Consider the following 14218-nt stretch of genomic DNA (forward strand, 5'->3'; position numbering starts at 1 on the left):
GCAAGTTGCCAAATGATATTAGAGTACGGGTTGTACATTTCATCACCTGGTTGGTGGCATGAAGGAGAGTACGGGTTGTACATTTCATCACCTGGTTGGTGGCATGAAGATGAGTTCCTTCTTCACATTTCATCACCTGGTCAGTGAGAATAAGGGCAAGGTGTCGAGGCACATTGTAGCAAGTGTCGAAGACACAAAGTATGTTGAACCATTTCGAAGCACATTTGGTTTATGTATGGATGTGTTGGAATGTATGATGTTTATGTATGAATGTGTTGGAATGTATGATGTTTATGTATGAATGTGTTGGAATGTATAATGTTTATGTTGATTGATATGAGTGATGCTTATGAATGTTTTGCTATGCATGAAGAGATCCATGATTTTGATATGTGAACCATGTTAGTTGTAACACTTAGTATCACATACTTTGTGTCAAAGTACGCATGTTGAAGCTCTGAGTTAGAGTATAAGGGTAGGTCAACGTAGACCAAGTGTTATAGTGCTAGGAACGCAAAAGACTCAGAAGAAGTTGTATGAATTCCCTCTTCTTTAAATATTTGCCGAATAGCTTATGTGACAAAAGATCTCAAGCGGTTGAGAGTCAAAACATTTGTAATGTGTATGCCTTCTTATAATAGCATTTCCTTCAGTACCTAGTCCTCCACTTTGAAAAAGTGAAGCTTGGCCCCATAGACATAATAGTCGACAATACGTTCACCCATGGATACGAACTTTTATCCCTCTTGTTGTAATAGGCTTGCTGAGAGTAAAAATCATTCCTCTTACCAAGAGACAGATACGTTTGGTGACTTAGGGAGTAGCTAAATGAGGCAGGAGATGATGCAATGGGTGTCTGAATGGCCAATATCTCCTCACTTGGTAGAACTTGACTTCCACTTTCCATTTGTTGATAGAGGTTAACCATATGGGGGTTCCCTTGGTATGTCCTTGCTTCGGCGGAGGCGTGGTTATAAGCTTGTGCCATCACCTCAGAGTAAGTATTCCAAGTGTTGGCATTGATCATGTACTTGAAGAACCAATCACGTAGGCCTGCCGTGAAGGCCTTGAGGGCAGTCTTGTCATTTATCTCAGCGCAGCGAGAATACTCATGGCTGAAGCGACCGACATACTCTCGTAGTGACTCGTCTGGCTTCTGGCGAATAGTGTACAAGTCATCTGCAGAATGCAAGTGATCAGTCTGGAAGATGTGTTGAGAGACAAACAGTTTCCTCAATTCCTCAAATGAGTCTACTGTCTCATGTGGAAAACAGCAATACCAGTTTAGAGCTCCGCCAGAGAGGGTGGAGGGGAAGAGAAGACATCGCTCTTCGTCGGTGTGCATCCGATATGCCATGGTGGACTCAAAGAGGTTAAGGTGTTCAATTGGGTCCTCCCTTCCAGTATAGAGTTGTAAACCAAGCTTTTGATTTGTCTTCGCTTGAATGGGGTGTCGAGGATCTTTCTTATGAGAGGGCCAGGCCTGGGTTGGTTCCAGTCAGGTATCTCAGTCTGACGTTGGGCCTTCAACTTGTTTACTTCCTCAATGAGCTGTAGGACAAGGGGGTCCTGAGTGGAGTCATGTACCACTGGAATTTTCTTTCGTAAATCTCCATCGCCTCTTGGAAGTAGGAAAGTTTGAGCAAGGGCGGGTGGTTTTTTCTTGGACTCGCCGTACTGACTTCTAGGGTGAGTCTGTCGGAATACCTCAGAGTCCTCCGTACCTTCATGTTTCTCTGAGACCTATCGTTCATTCCCTAGATTGGCAGCTGGCCTGGGTCGTGGGAGGGGACCGAGTCTTTCAAAAACCCTTGGGTCATTGATCTTCGAGCATATGTGGAGGGGATTCTCTCGACGTTGCTTTAGGAAGTCTCGGCAGTCATGATAAACGGCTTTCGATCCTTCCAACCCTTATGCAAGGAGGTGTCTTCCTCCACTTCTTCTACTTCGGGTCGAAGCATATGGGTTGAGAGAAGTCTCATGTTGATCAATGTTTTGATGATTAGCTCGCTCCTCATCAGGGATACCCATGTCGAAGTGAGGTGACCCTCCGTGTTGGGGGGGCACCAAGATGATGATTGATGTCCACAAGAGCAACGAGCTCGCGTGTTTGAGTACACCTAGTTTCGTGGAGCGTCTCAAATAGCTTCTTATACTGCTCCAAGAGGACCTCATTCTTCATTGCTATCTTATTGTTCTGAGTTTCTAGCTCATCGACTTTAGCTTGAAGAGCAACCCTCTTTCTTTCCTTCTTTCGTTGCTTCGCACTAGGTGTAAGAGGGGTGTCATTCTGTGTGTTATGGCTTCCTTCGCTCTCCATGTTGGAGAGGGATGCCTGGTCAAAAGAGAGTGTACGAATGGTGGAAACCAGCTTGGCAAAGCTGAAGATAATGGGAATAAGTGTCGTTCCCACAGACGGCGCCAAATGTTGATGCACAAAATCAGCGAGGACTTTGGTACAACAGAAAGTGTTAAGTTTGTGACCTTCACTAGATTGCTCCGGTCACTAGTGTGGATAAGTAAGTAAATTGATAGGGACAGGGAAACAAACACAAGATGTACGTGGTTCACCCAGATTGGCTACGTCTACGGAGTAGAGGAGTTCTCATTAATTGTGAAGGGTTTACACAAGTACATAGGTTCAAGCTCTCCTTTAGTGAGTACTAGTGAATGATTTAGTACAAATGACATTCGAAAATATTGTGAGAGAATGATCTCTATTTATAGAAGAGAGTTTCTAGTTTCATTCTGACATTAACACGTGTCGTGTTGTGATTGGCTTCTGATGTTGACACGTGTCGCGCTATGATTGGCTTCTGATGTCGACACGTGTCGTGCTGTGATTGGCCTCCTGGTTTGAGGGAAACTTTTCTGGGTCCTTGACGGTATAACGTTGATCGGTGCTCAGTAGTTTCGGGATTGGTCAAGTATGGTACAAACAACATCAGTGTGGACATAGCCCAAACATTGGGGTGAACCACGATACATCTTGTGTTATTTACTTCTTGCAAATTCATGGTCGGATTTACGTTGTTCCAAGACCCCTCCAATTTTGTGCATCAACAACCTGAATTAAGCTTTGGTTCGCCCACAACTCCAACTCCCACAGCGCAGACTTGTCGTGAATTCGGTTTCCAGAGGTAAAACTCCATTTTCTTCTCCACCTATTTCGAGATATCTTTGGACCAACCTCTAATTTTTGTTATAATTGTTAATCAGAACTATTATACTCTCTAATCCCAAATATATATATATATATATATATATATATATATATATATATTAAACGAAGTTAAATTAAACCTGTATTTGTTCATGCGAGATGTGGATGGATATGTGGAATTGTTTTCGGATTATAAGAACTGATAGGTTTTTAAGTGTTGGGTTCTTTTGTTTCAAATTATTTTGGAGTATCTCTCTCTTTAAACTGGCATATAAATAATTTAGTAATTAATTGTTCTAATTTGTTTTTTTATAGATCTAATGCTTGTAATGTGTAATTCAAAAACACTTGAATGGACACTGGTGTTGGATTTGTTGCTATTTTGTTTAGTGATTTGTATCTTGTTATGCAATTTTTTTATCCGGGTATCTGAGATATTTTTTGTGTAGGTTACTTGATGCAGTCAAGTCATTTGGAGGCACCCCTGTACCAAGTCGTGTGACTTCTCAACTGATCTTTCTTCATTTGCTATGTGAGCATTATTCTTTTGTTTTATTGTTAGAATTTGCTCTAAGTTTTGTATTCGGGTTTTATACGGCTTTGCTTATGTGGATTTCAATTGATGCTGCTTGTGGATCAGTTTGTGGATCAATTTCAATATGTATGTGAATGACAAGATACAAATAATTTATGATGATTTGGTGTATTTGAATGCTGCTTTAGAAGATGTATTTGAATGCATGATGATTTGGTGTTCAAATAATTTAGTATTCGGTACCGTAAACTGGCAAGAACTGAATCAAAATCGATGTAGACCGAACCGCACGGTTCTAGTAATAAATTTAAGTGAAACCACACCGAACCAAACCGTTGATATTTTAAGGTTCCGATTCCGGTTTAGGGGTGGAACCGCACCGTGCCCACCCCTAAGCGCACTCTTATATTTAGGCACTTTTAGGTTTAAATTTATTCACATTTTCCACATCACTACACTTTATGGCTTCGTCACCCTCTTAGTATCGGCCAGCACAGCTCAAGTCGGAGTCTAGATGGACATTTCGAGTCGGGGTCGATTGTAAAAGTTAAATAATATTAAAATAATATTATTGGATCGAAAATATAGCCTCCAAAATATTTGGGCTCAGGTTGGGTGCCTTGAGTAAAAGGTATTGGGCCTCGGGAGTGGGCTACAGGCCGCCGGGGGGGGGGGGAGAAACCCCAGCAGCAGCTGGGTTTCAATTTTGCCCTAGGGGAGGGCACGGCACAAGGCCCAACAAAAGCTGGCTTGTGGGCTTGGCGCGGGAAGTCCAACCGCATGGGCTGGCTGCAGGTAATGCGTGAAGTGGGCCGCAGGGACCAAGCCCAGCCTTGTGGGCTGGCGTGGAAAACACGTGTCGTGACACGGGCCAAGGTGCAGGCTGCGGGCCTAGGCAACACAAAACCCAGCAACCATAAAGGTTGTTGCATGCAGGGGGAAAACCTAGCCAATCTGGGCTGGTTAAATGGTGCGGGCCATGGTGCAAATGGGCAAAGGGCTTCAGGCCCATCAGATTGACCCTAGGCCAAGGCCTGGTTTCTGCATGCACAGTGATGGTGCATTGGGTGTGCCGCACCATGTCTAATTTCCCATTTTTTCGAAATCCCTTAGGGTTGAGGAAACCCTAAATATGCTTCTAATTTAATTTTATACATTGACTCACATATTCCACATAACAATTTAATTGTGCGATGCATGAAACAAATATATGAACATATACAATATATATCAAAAGGAAAATATAAACATAGAGGGGTTCATGCATCATGGGGAATGTTTTCATGCTTCGTGGACGTTTCAAATATCTTCTTTTATTTAAGCGTACTTGATTAGCAAAAAACAAAAATAAACTTTTGAATTTTGTGGAAGATAGCCTCCTCCTACGATGCGTCAATTCTTCAGCTTCTGGCAAGAGCGTGCTGATAACGTGTTGTAGGCCTATTTGATTGAATGATCTAGGATTTAGAGAGAGAGGGGGGGCCGACAATATTGAGGGAGAAGAGAGAGTGATTTAATTGAGAGGTGTATTTGATTCATCCCATTGTACCTTTATTTATAGTAGTAAGATAGGTAAAAACCTTTCCTTTTAGGATTACAACATTTAATAGGTAATATACTCCTGATAGGAATATAAGATACATTTTCATATCTACTAGGATTTACACAATCACATTCCTATTCTAAATATGACTGCAACAATATCAATGATTTTCAAAAGTTTATGCTATTATTAAAGAACAATCATATGTTTTTTCTGTGCAATAATTTTTTCATTAAGTTACATTAGAAGCATAGCGGGTTTGATACATTGTCCGCTAAAACTTTATAACTTAAGCAATCATTGAGAGTTGTTTAGGGCCTGTTTGGTATCCTACCCAAAAACTTTGGTTGTTCCTAAAAATAATTTTCAAATAACATCACTTAAAAACAGTATTCTTTTTTAGTCTCAAAATTTCAAAAATCTGTTTGGTTTAATTTTTAAAAATAATGTTTTTAGTTTGAATTCAAACTTCCTTGAACAAAAATTGGAGGAAAGAAAGAATTGGGAAAGAGAAAAGAGAGAGGAAATAGTTGGTGAGGGGAGAGAAAGACAGGGAAAGGACGAGGAGGATAGGGAGAGCAAAAAATTATGGTGAGGAGATGAGGTGTGAGAAGAAAAATAGTGTAATGAGAGAGACAAGACAAAGGTTGAGGAGAGAGAAAAAACAAGGTGTGATGTGGGGAGAGAAAAAAGAGAGGGTTGAGAGAGAAAAAATAAAGGGTTACGAATGAGCAAAATAAGATGTTGAGGAGAGAGTAGAAAAATTCTAAAAACTCATTTTTAGTGTTTTTAAGAAATAACTTATGTTTTTAAGTAATAGTTTATGTTTTTAAGTTAGTTTATTTTAAAAGAGTTCTACCAAACAAGAATTCAAAATCTAAAACTCAAAAAGTGTTTTTGAGTTAAAAAAAATTGAACTCAACCAGAATACAAAACAAGCCTTTATTTTTTTATTGTTTTTCTTTGGTACTTATGATGCTTTAATAACGCATGAAGCACACTAAAAATCTTGACCAACAGTAAAAAAAAACACTAAAAATCAACCATATATAAATTAAGACCATATCTGCAATAATATATTATTTAAGATTATTATTAAAAAATAATATATGCAAGGGCCACCTGTGTTGAATATGTTCTTGGTTGTTAGAACGTTATGACAAAAAAATGGGCGAAGAATTAAGAAAAGAAGGCGACTGGAAACCACATTTTGTCAAGATGTAATTCAAGTCAAAAGCTTTCGTGTGGCGTTGGGGCGGGGGGCTCCCAATGTTTTGAGTCCTTCCTTTCCTTTCAGAAAAGCAGATGAACAGTATTTTCGGTGCCAATTTAAGTGACATCCAATCATCCATAATATTGGCTGGCATGAGGTCCATATACGTATGCATTGTACAAGTCTTGTTTTGGATGGGTTTTTAATCCAGACGATGTGATCATAAAAAGCTACGTACAAACGATGGATTCTTGAGCAGGGCTGTCGCACAAGAAAGCTCTTTAGAAGTAAATGGGGGTGCAATTTAGGTATAGGAAGCTTTTAAGGGAAGTGATTTTTTAATTTTTTTTATAAAAATAGAGATTAGTTATTGGTTCAATTTTACATTGAATTTTAACGATTCAGACCGTTTATTTTTTAAGTTGCACCTCATAGATCATCCTTGCAAAATATTAGCCAAATCGGAAATATTTTAGGCATCTAACTGAATTCAAAGAAATTGACAAATATTTTGTTCTCAAAGAAACAAGGAAATTTTCAACATGACAATTAAATAGGTCAATAGTTTCGGATTAAATTGAATTTTACAAGAATAATCTATGAATCAAGACTTACTAAATAGAGGTTCCAATTAGGGGTGGGCAAACGGGTGGACTCGCAAGTCCATGCGGTTTGGGACGGGTCCAAAAATTATAAATACTAAACGGGACGGGCTGGTTCTAAAAGTTGGAGAAAACGGGACCCCGACCCAGACCGTTCATTGCTCTACCCTGTATCATAGTATCACCCTCTCTCTTATTCTCAGACCCAATTCACAACTCTCCCGTCACCCTCTCTCTCTATCCCGACTTCTCCGATACCACTCCGAGTCTCCTCCCTCGATCTCTCCTCCCTGTGGGTTTCTGATTTTGCTTTCGGATCTGTCGATTCTCATCTCTCTCTCTCTCTTTCTCCCCCCCCCCCCAAACCTTCTTCTTCTTCAAGTTCTTAATCCCAGTTGGGTTTTCCACAAATCATGCATCGGCAACCCAATCGACGATGGCTGGCGCTATGAGGACTGGAGCAACAATCACCAAAAGCTTGCCGATTACGGCATCGGGTTCAACATGGACGTCATGGGAGGTAAAGGGGGCATGATCTACATAGTTACTGACTCTGTTGAGCATTCTCCCTATTCGTAGCATTTTGTGACATCGGATTATCCATTTCCGAAGCAATTGATTCTATTGCAGCTACTCACCTGAACTCCATTAATTCCAGATTGTTAATGATCTGGTTAGTCATCAAATTCAAGTGCAGCGCGATATCAAGATTGACCAGCTGAAATAAGGAGATGGTATTAGCAATATCTTTAGCTACATCCTGCATCTGCAAGAGCATTGAGTGTGATTTAAGCAAGAGACGGAGGCATGGCCTTGGCAAAGAGAGGCGGAGATGTCGAGGAAGGTTGCCGTTTTGGAAAAAAAAAAAAAAAAAAAAAAAGTTCCCGTGTATCCGAACCAAATCGGCTTGTTTCGAACGAGCCGATTTAGGTCCGGTTTCTATTTTAAGATCTGTTATATCCGACCCGGCCCGACCGTTTCTTTTTATCCGGGTCCAGTCCGGTTCCTTCAAAATTAGGCATGGCCCGTGCCTAGCCCTAGTTCGAATTATTGAAATTTGATGTGGAGTGCTCCCTACAACTAGTCCCCATTTTTACCCAAAATTGACAATCCTTTTGGGTAAAAGGCCTATTTAGGTATATATTAGTGTCACTTCATTGCGAGAGTTGTCTTATGCTTACACATATGTAACTGTTTGGACCCAAAATTACTTCATCGGCCCGTGCAATCAAGGTCGTTGGGTGGGCATAGCTCCCAACCGTCGGATGAAAAGTGAAGATAATTTTGCTATTATTGAAAGATATATTGTGGTTTTAATCATGGCATTATCTTTTAATATATTTTAGCCCTTCTCTGCATAGGATAATATTAAATAAGAATGGTTATATAATAACCAGTAGAAGAATTGCAATTCATTTGCAATTATTTAAGTCAGCACATGCATATACGTGGAAGGTTGGGAGACTATTTCCCATGTAATTATGTACCACAAGTTTGTGATGATTATCTCCAGAAAGCAACCAACCATAGCGGTGTATGTGGATTGGTGGTTATTTTGATGGGCATTATTTGATCAAATCCAAGCATGCAGGTTATCTTGGGATTTGATGTGATAAGGGTGAGCATAAGGATTGAATTTGGTTGCATTTTTTACTAAGTTCAGAGTCTTGGGGATAGTAAGGCTTATCTGACGCAATCAGTGGAAGAGTTCTAATACATGGCAGAAGCCTATATCAGCTTATCAACCAACACGCATATGTCCCTATAAATACAAAGCCAGTGGCAACGGAAAACCTCTCTAACTCAACACACAAACTGCTCTGCGCAAACCCTCGCTCTACGAGAAACCTCTTAAACATCTTGAGAATTTTATTTTCTTTTTCGCCAACACATCTTCAGTTTGGATAAACAGCATTGTGAAGGCAACCGGCGAACATCTTCAATTTGGATAAACAACACTGTTGTCGTAGAATCAGCCAACTGTGGAGCACCTTCAGTTTGGATAAACAGCACTACGTTGAGGCCGACTGATTATCTATCCAAGTCTCGGTCGAGAAGGATTTTCGAATCCTTATTGGTAGAGGTCATTGCATTAGCCTTCTCGGCGAAGTGAGGTGTTACAAGTTACTACATTCGGCACATTGAAAGCCGAATTTGATACTGAACTTCGCAGAACTAGTAGCCTTGTCTTCAGGCTCTAGAACCCGAAGGCCGAGACGTGTTCCTTCCTTAGCTGCAGTCATAAGATCAAGAAGTTAGCAGCGCGCTCAACACAACATCAACTCATTTTACTCATCGGCCGAGCTCGGTCGTCAAGTTGGCACACCTCGCACACAACCGAATGACGTAGTTAGGTCATTAGTTACTCGGCCTATGCGCCATGTAGGCTTGGTAGTTTTTAGGATCAACAGTAACATATGGTTGACTTAGTTGTAGTATAATATGATTAAGTACATAATTTAAGTTGGGTAATACTGGAAGACTAAACTTTTAAACCAAATTTACAAATCAAATTATATGTCATTAATAAAAAATAAACACGTTAATTAACGCTTAAGTAATAATTTAATCATCAACGACCATATCATTTGGTTTGCAAATTTGATTTAAAAAATTTAGTCTCTCTAACATTATCTTTTAAGTTTACCGAATGTAAACTGGGGTTGGTAGGGTTGGCACCAAAACTACCAGTTTAGCCTAAGGCAGTACAAATTTATACAAAACCGTGTCGTTCAATCGCGGGCAATTTTCTCAGGAGCACAACTCCACCGTGGGGTCAAGCCAAATCTTCTGCAGAGGATTTTCAACCTTCACGGAGTCGATTGACCACCTTAACATATCGTTGATCTGCCAGTGGCTAGATTAATACACCACTTGCATTAATTTTGGCAAAGTGCAATTTTGAGGTACAGTTTAGATGGACATGGATCTCCTCCTGATCTATTGGTCCTAATCCACCAAATCCTGTAATCCGAACCATTAAAATTTGATCAAACGGTTACAAACAGATGTCCACTTTAAAAATTATAATAACTTTAGCCGTTGGATCAAATTTCAATGATCCGGATCACGAAATTTGATGGAGTAGGACCAATGGATCCGCAGAGGATCCATGTCCAGTTTAGATCACAATTTGTGACCACATATTCAACTTTCAATAATGGTGGCATTGAATACAGATTAAATAATTGATATGAAATCTTTCGTTTTTCAGTTTCATAATTTAGTCAACTGATCTTTGAGTTTGGCATAACTCTTCACTTTGGTCGCTGAGATTTGAAATTAATAAAAGAGGCCTCTGAATTTGTCCACCACCAATCATTTTGATCCATATGTAAAAAAATCTATGTTAAATAAGGATCAAAAATGACAAAAACACTTTTAATTTTTGTCAAATCATTTTGGCTCATTGTTTATTAAATTGTGGGTCTTTTTATCATTTTGGCCCTTATTTAACAAAAAAATAACTGAATGACCAAGATAGTTAAGAGTGGATAAACTCATGAACAACTTCTATCGATTTCAAATATCAGGGATCAAAGTAAGGAATTATGTCAATCTTAGAAAGAATTTGGCTAAAAAGCTTTATTAAAATATCTGGATGGATTCCACATAGAGATAGCCTTCATGAAAAAGATAGAGACTTACATAGAATGGGAACCTTCTCTAATATAAGCAACAAGCAAAAGTTTTCATGGAAAAGACAGAATTTTATGGAATGGGAACGTCAAGAAGGAGGTGTCCTAAATGTATCATGCATCGCTGTGTGTTTTTGTTAATCCTATATGATGTCTTATGATTAATTTGGAACACCGATGACGTAAGCGACGTATATTCCTTTTGAATATACAGGAATCCAGTTTATTTATTTTACACTCTAAATCGGCACACAAAACATAAGGGAATTGGAAATGCATTAACATTAGCATTACAAAGGTTTTAGTAGTATTTTGCAAATTCCTCAAAATTCTTCGCACTCTTGCTAGTCTTTCTAATTCATGTTTTTAAGCAAATGGTGTTTTACCGCAATGGCGGTGTGCAATCATGTCTATGCATCCTGGTACGGGTTCAATGCTAACTACTTCCCCTCCCCTTTTAACAACTAACTAGTTAACCCATTAACACTATTGTTTGTCAAAAATGAAATTTATGTGTAGAACATTTTGCAGTGCATTTCTTACTAACGTAGCCTAAATTCTTGCAAGTGAGTGATCCATGGTCCAAACACACCATAGAGAAACATTCCCACAACACAAGAAGAAGAAATATTGCAAGACTCCCAACTTAAAACTAAGATCCCCCTTTCCTCCTTCGAGAATGGGACATGATCATAAACCGAAATGGGGACTTGAACAAGCATTGTTCAATGATGAAAAAAATTGGCGTCGCATTGGCTAAAGTAGATACGCTCCCCGACACTCGAGCTTGATTCTGATCCTCGCACCGATTTGTACAAAAAGAAAATGGTGAACTCATGGCCGACTCTGTTCGTCTTGGTCCTTCTATATTGTTATGAAGATGCAAACCAGTCCCTTGTAATGCTCATTAAAAACGGATATCCAAAGACGGGCATAGAAGTAAACGACCTGGATTTGTTTCTATAGAAATCGTCAAACAATGTCAATTACTTTTCTTTGTCCCTTATAAACTACACATACGACATACAAGAATCGGCCCAAAAGAACCCTAGCTTTCGATTTGTGGTCTACCTCATGCAATTGCTAAGAGCATAAGTGTATTTTACATTTTTTTTGTTAGTCGAAAAGCTCTTCAGAATTCAGAAGTTTTGGCTGTAAATTGTAAAGGAGTAACTGTGATAAATATGGCTTTGCATCTCCATGGAAGATACTCGAGAAAGAAACACACTTTCAGTAAGACAAAACTTTGGCTCCTTCCTTTGAGAAACAGAAATATTCTCGCTCCCCTGCCTTTCATTCATTGTACCTAAAATCCAAACGTCGAAATTGTGTAACAGATAGATTAATTTGAACCTATCAACAACTTAAGCAGAGATTTTTTTCAGTGTGACCAGACACACAGAATGGCACACCACGTGATGGAATGTGTGTTAAAAAAGTTAATAACTTAAAAAATAAAATTTTCCATCACTTACATAAAAACACAAAGTGTACCACTCGTATTCCCATCACAATGAAAAATTTCTCAAACTTAAGATGGTGAGAAAACATGCACACCCTAGAAATAGGTACTCCTATCTTCCAACAAACAACAATTGGACAAGCATGAAAAAAAATAGTGTCTTTTTTGTATTTTAGATAATTACTTGTTCATGTGGTGTAAACTGTAATTTAAAAGAAAAAAATAGAGAGGTACTAGACCCATCCTATTGTCTAATTTTCCCACCCACGTTATAATCCCATCCATCTTAAAAAGTTGAAAAATTAAAATGCTATTTCGCCACCCACTATTATTTCCAAAATAACCTTTAACATATACATACACATGAAATTATAAAACCCTCCTAAAAAAATATAAACAAATAATATATAAAACTAAAATTAAGAAACTGAAACCTGCACATCTCAAAATAAAAGATACATCTGGAGGATGCGGTGCTAGCTTTGCTATTGAGTTTTGTGTTTCTCAAAGCTGTCAAGCATATGTTGCCATTCATGATACTTTTCTTTTTCTTCCAACACGCAATAAAAAATACGGATATGTTGGCCAAATTCTTTTGATGTCTTGAAGTCATAAGTATGCAAATTCAAATAGAAAACCACAGAGGTACCCAAAAGGAAAACTTCGACAACAAATTAAAATATAAGATGCGGCAAATTCAAATAATCTACACAACATATTATTCTTTTACCTCTTCAAAGGAAAAATAAAACGTCAAATTATTCTTTTACCTCTTCAAAGGAAAAATAAAACGTCACCCTCTACTTCTTCAATGGTAAACTGACCTTGGAACCCAACCATTTTTTTAAAACGCAAAAGAGGATAATTAATGTCCTTATCAATCATGGCCAAACAAATTCGAAATCAAAGAATAGCAGATCTGGGGGGATTCGAACCACCAACCTCCCAAAGCCCAGCAAAGGACTCCGAGCGCTCTACCATTTTTGAGCTTACAGATCTTCATTTCAAACATGTCTCGTAATTCAATTGAAGCAACCGAAAAAGCGAATCGATTACCACCAGGCACGGTAGCCTTGAAAACATTTTAGACGACCTTCATTCAGCATTCTGACGTTAAAACTGTCAAACAACGAATTATTAGGGTGGTTCTTTCAAGCATTCCCAGAGCAGCACTTGTTCAAAACAAATTTGAATATGATTTAATGTTACTTTATTCCGCACACCTTATATAATTCCATTTTTTATGTAAAAATAATATTATCTACGGAGTAGACTTAACACAGAAATATTAAATAGTGAGACGCTTATTTAACTTTCACGCAGACAACTCAAATTCTGCAAGGTAAAAAACACGAGAACTTTAACGAAAATCACCCGATACTGTTCACTTTAACGAAAAACAGCATTTTTACACACAAAAATCAATCATGTTACCTTTTATTTTATCCTTATTATTAAAACTCAAAATTTTCAAGCTCTTTTCATTAATTTTCCTTATTATGTATCGTTGCTTCCAAATTTGCTGAAAAATCTCTATAAAATGGGAGTGAAAAAAAATTTAACATACCAAAATCAAATACCAGCCTAAAATAAATACATATTTTTTTTATTCAATTCATATGGATTAGAAGGATGTACCAGGGACTCGTTTTATCCACCCATCCCTTCCAAAATCAATAATACCAAAACAAAGATTGAATTATACATAGCAACTGTTTGATAATAAACACTGCCTTTCAGTTTACAATTTTTTATTCACTTTTTTTAAGCAAACTAATAACCACCCACAAAATAACATGTCAATTCTCAGCTTTCAACAAAATTAAAACCCAAAAACTGAATCGAGCGAGATTACACAACAGTTATCAATAACAAAAATGCTTGAATGTACTATAATGGCAATAAGATAATTAAAAAATTATAGTCGTAATATAACACTAGGACACCCACATCGCATAATGAGGTCATACCGTAACTTGTAAATTAAAAACATTAACTCTACGTATGCTCTGTTAAAAATGGCAAAAGAAAGCTAAACTCGTTTCGTTGGTTCACCTCAAAA

The 14218-nt window shown here is 38.3% G+C and overlaps 1 long non-coding RNA gene across 1 annotated transcript; it reads left to right on the forward strand.

Moving 5' to 3' along the window:
* Nucleotides 1-7190: 7190 nt before the first annotated feature.
* On the forward strand, nt 7191-8376 carry LOC114821457 (uncharacterized). The gene is made up of 2 exons (XR_003768769.2): nt 7191-7576; nt 7715-8376. It is a non-coding gene; the product is annotated as an uncharacterized lncRNA (long non-coding RNA).
* The last annotated feature ends 5842 nt before the right edge of the window (nt 8377-14218 follow it).

Source organism: Malus domestica, chromosome 15 (assembly GCF_042453785.1).
Source record: "Malus domestica chromosome 15, GDT2T_hap1".
NCBI classification, from domain to species: Eukaryota; Viridiplantae; Streptophyta; class Magnoliopsida; order Rosales; family Rosaceae; genus Malus; species Malus domestica.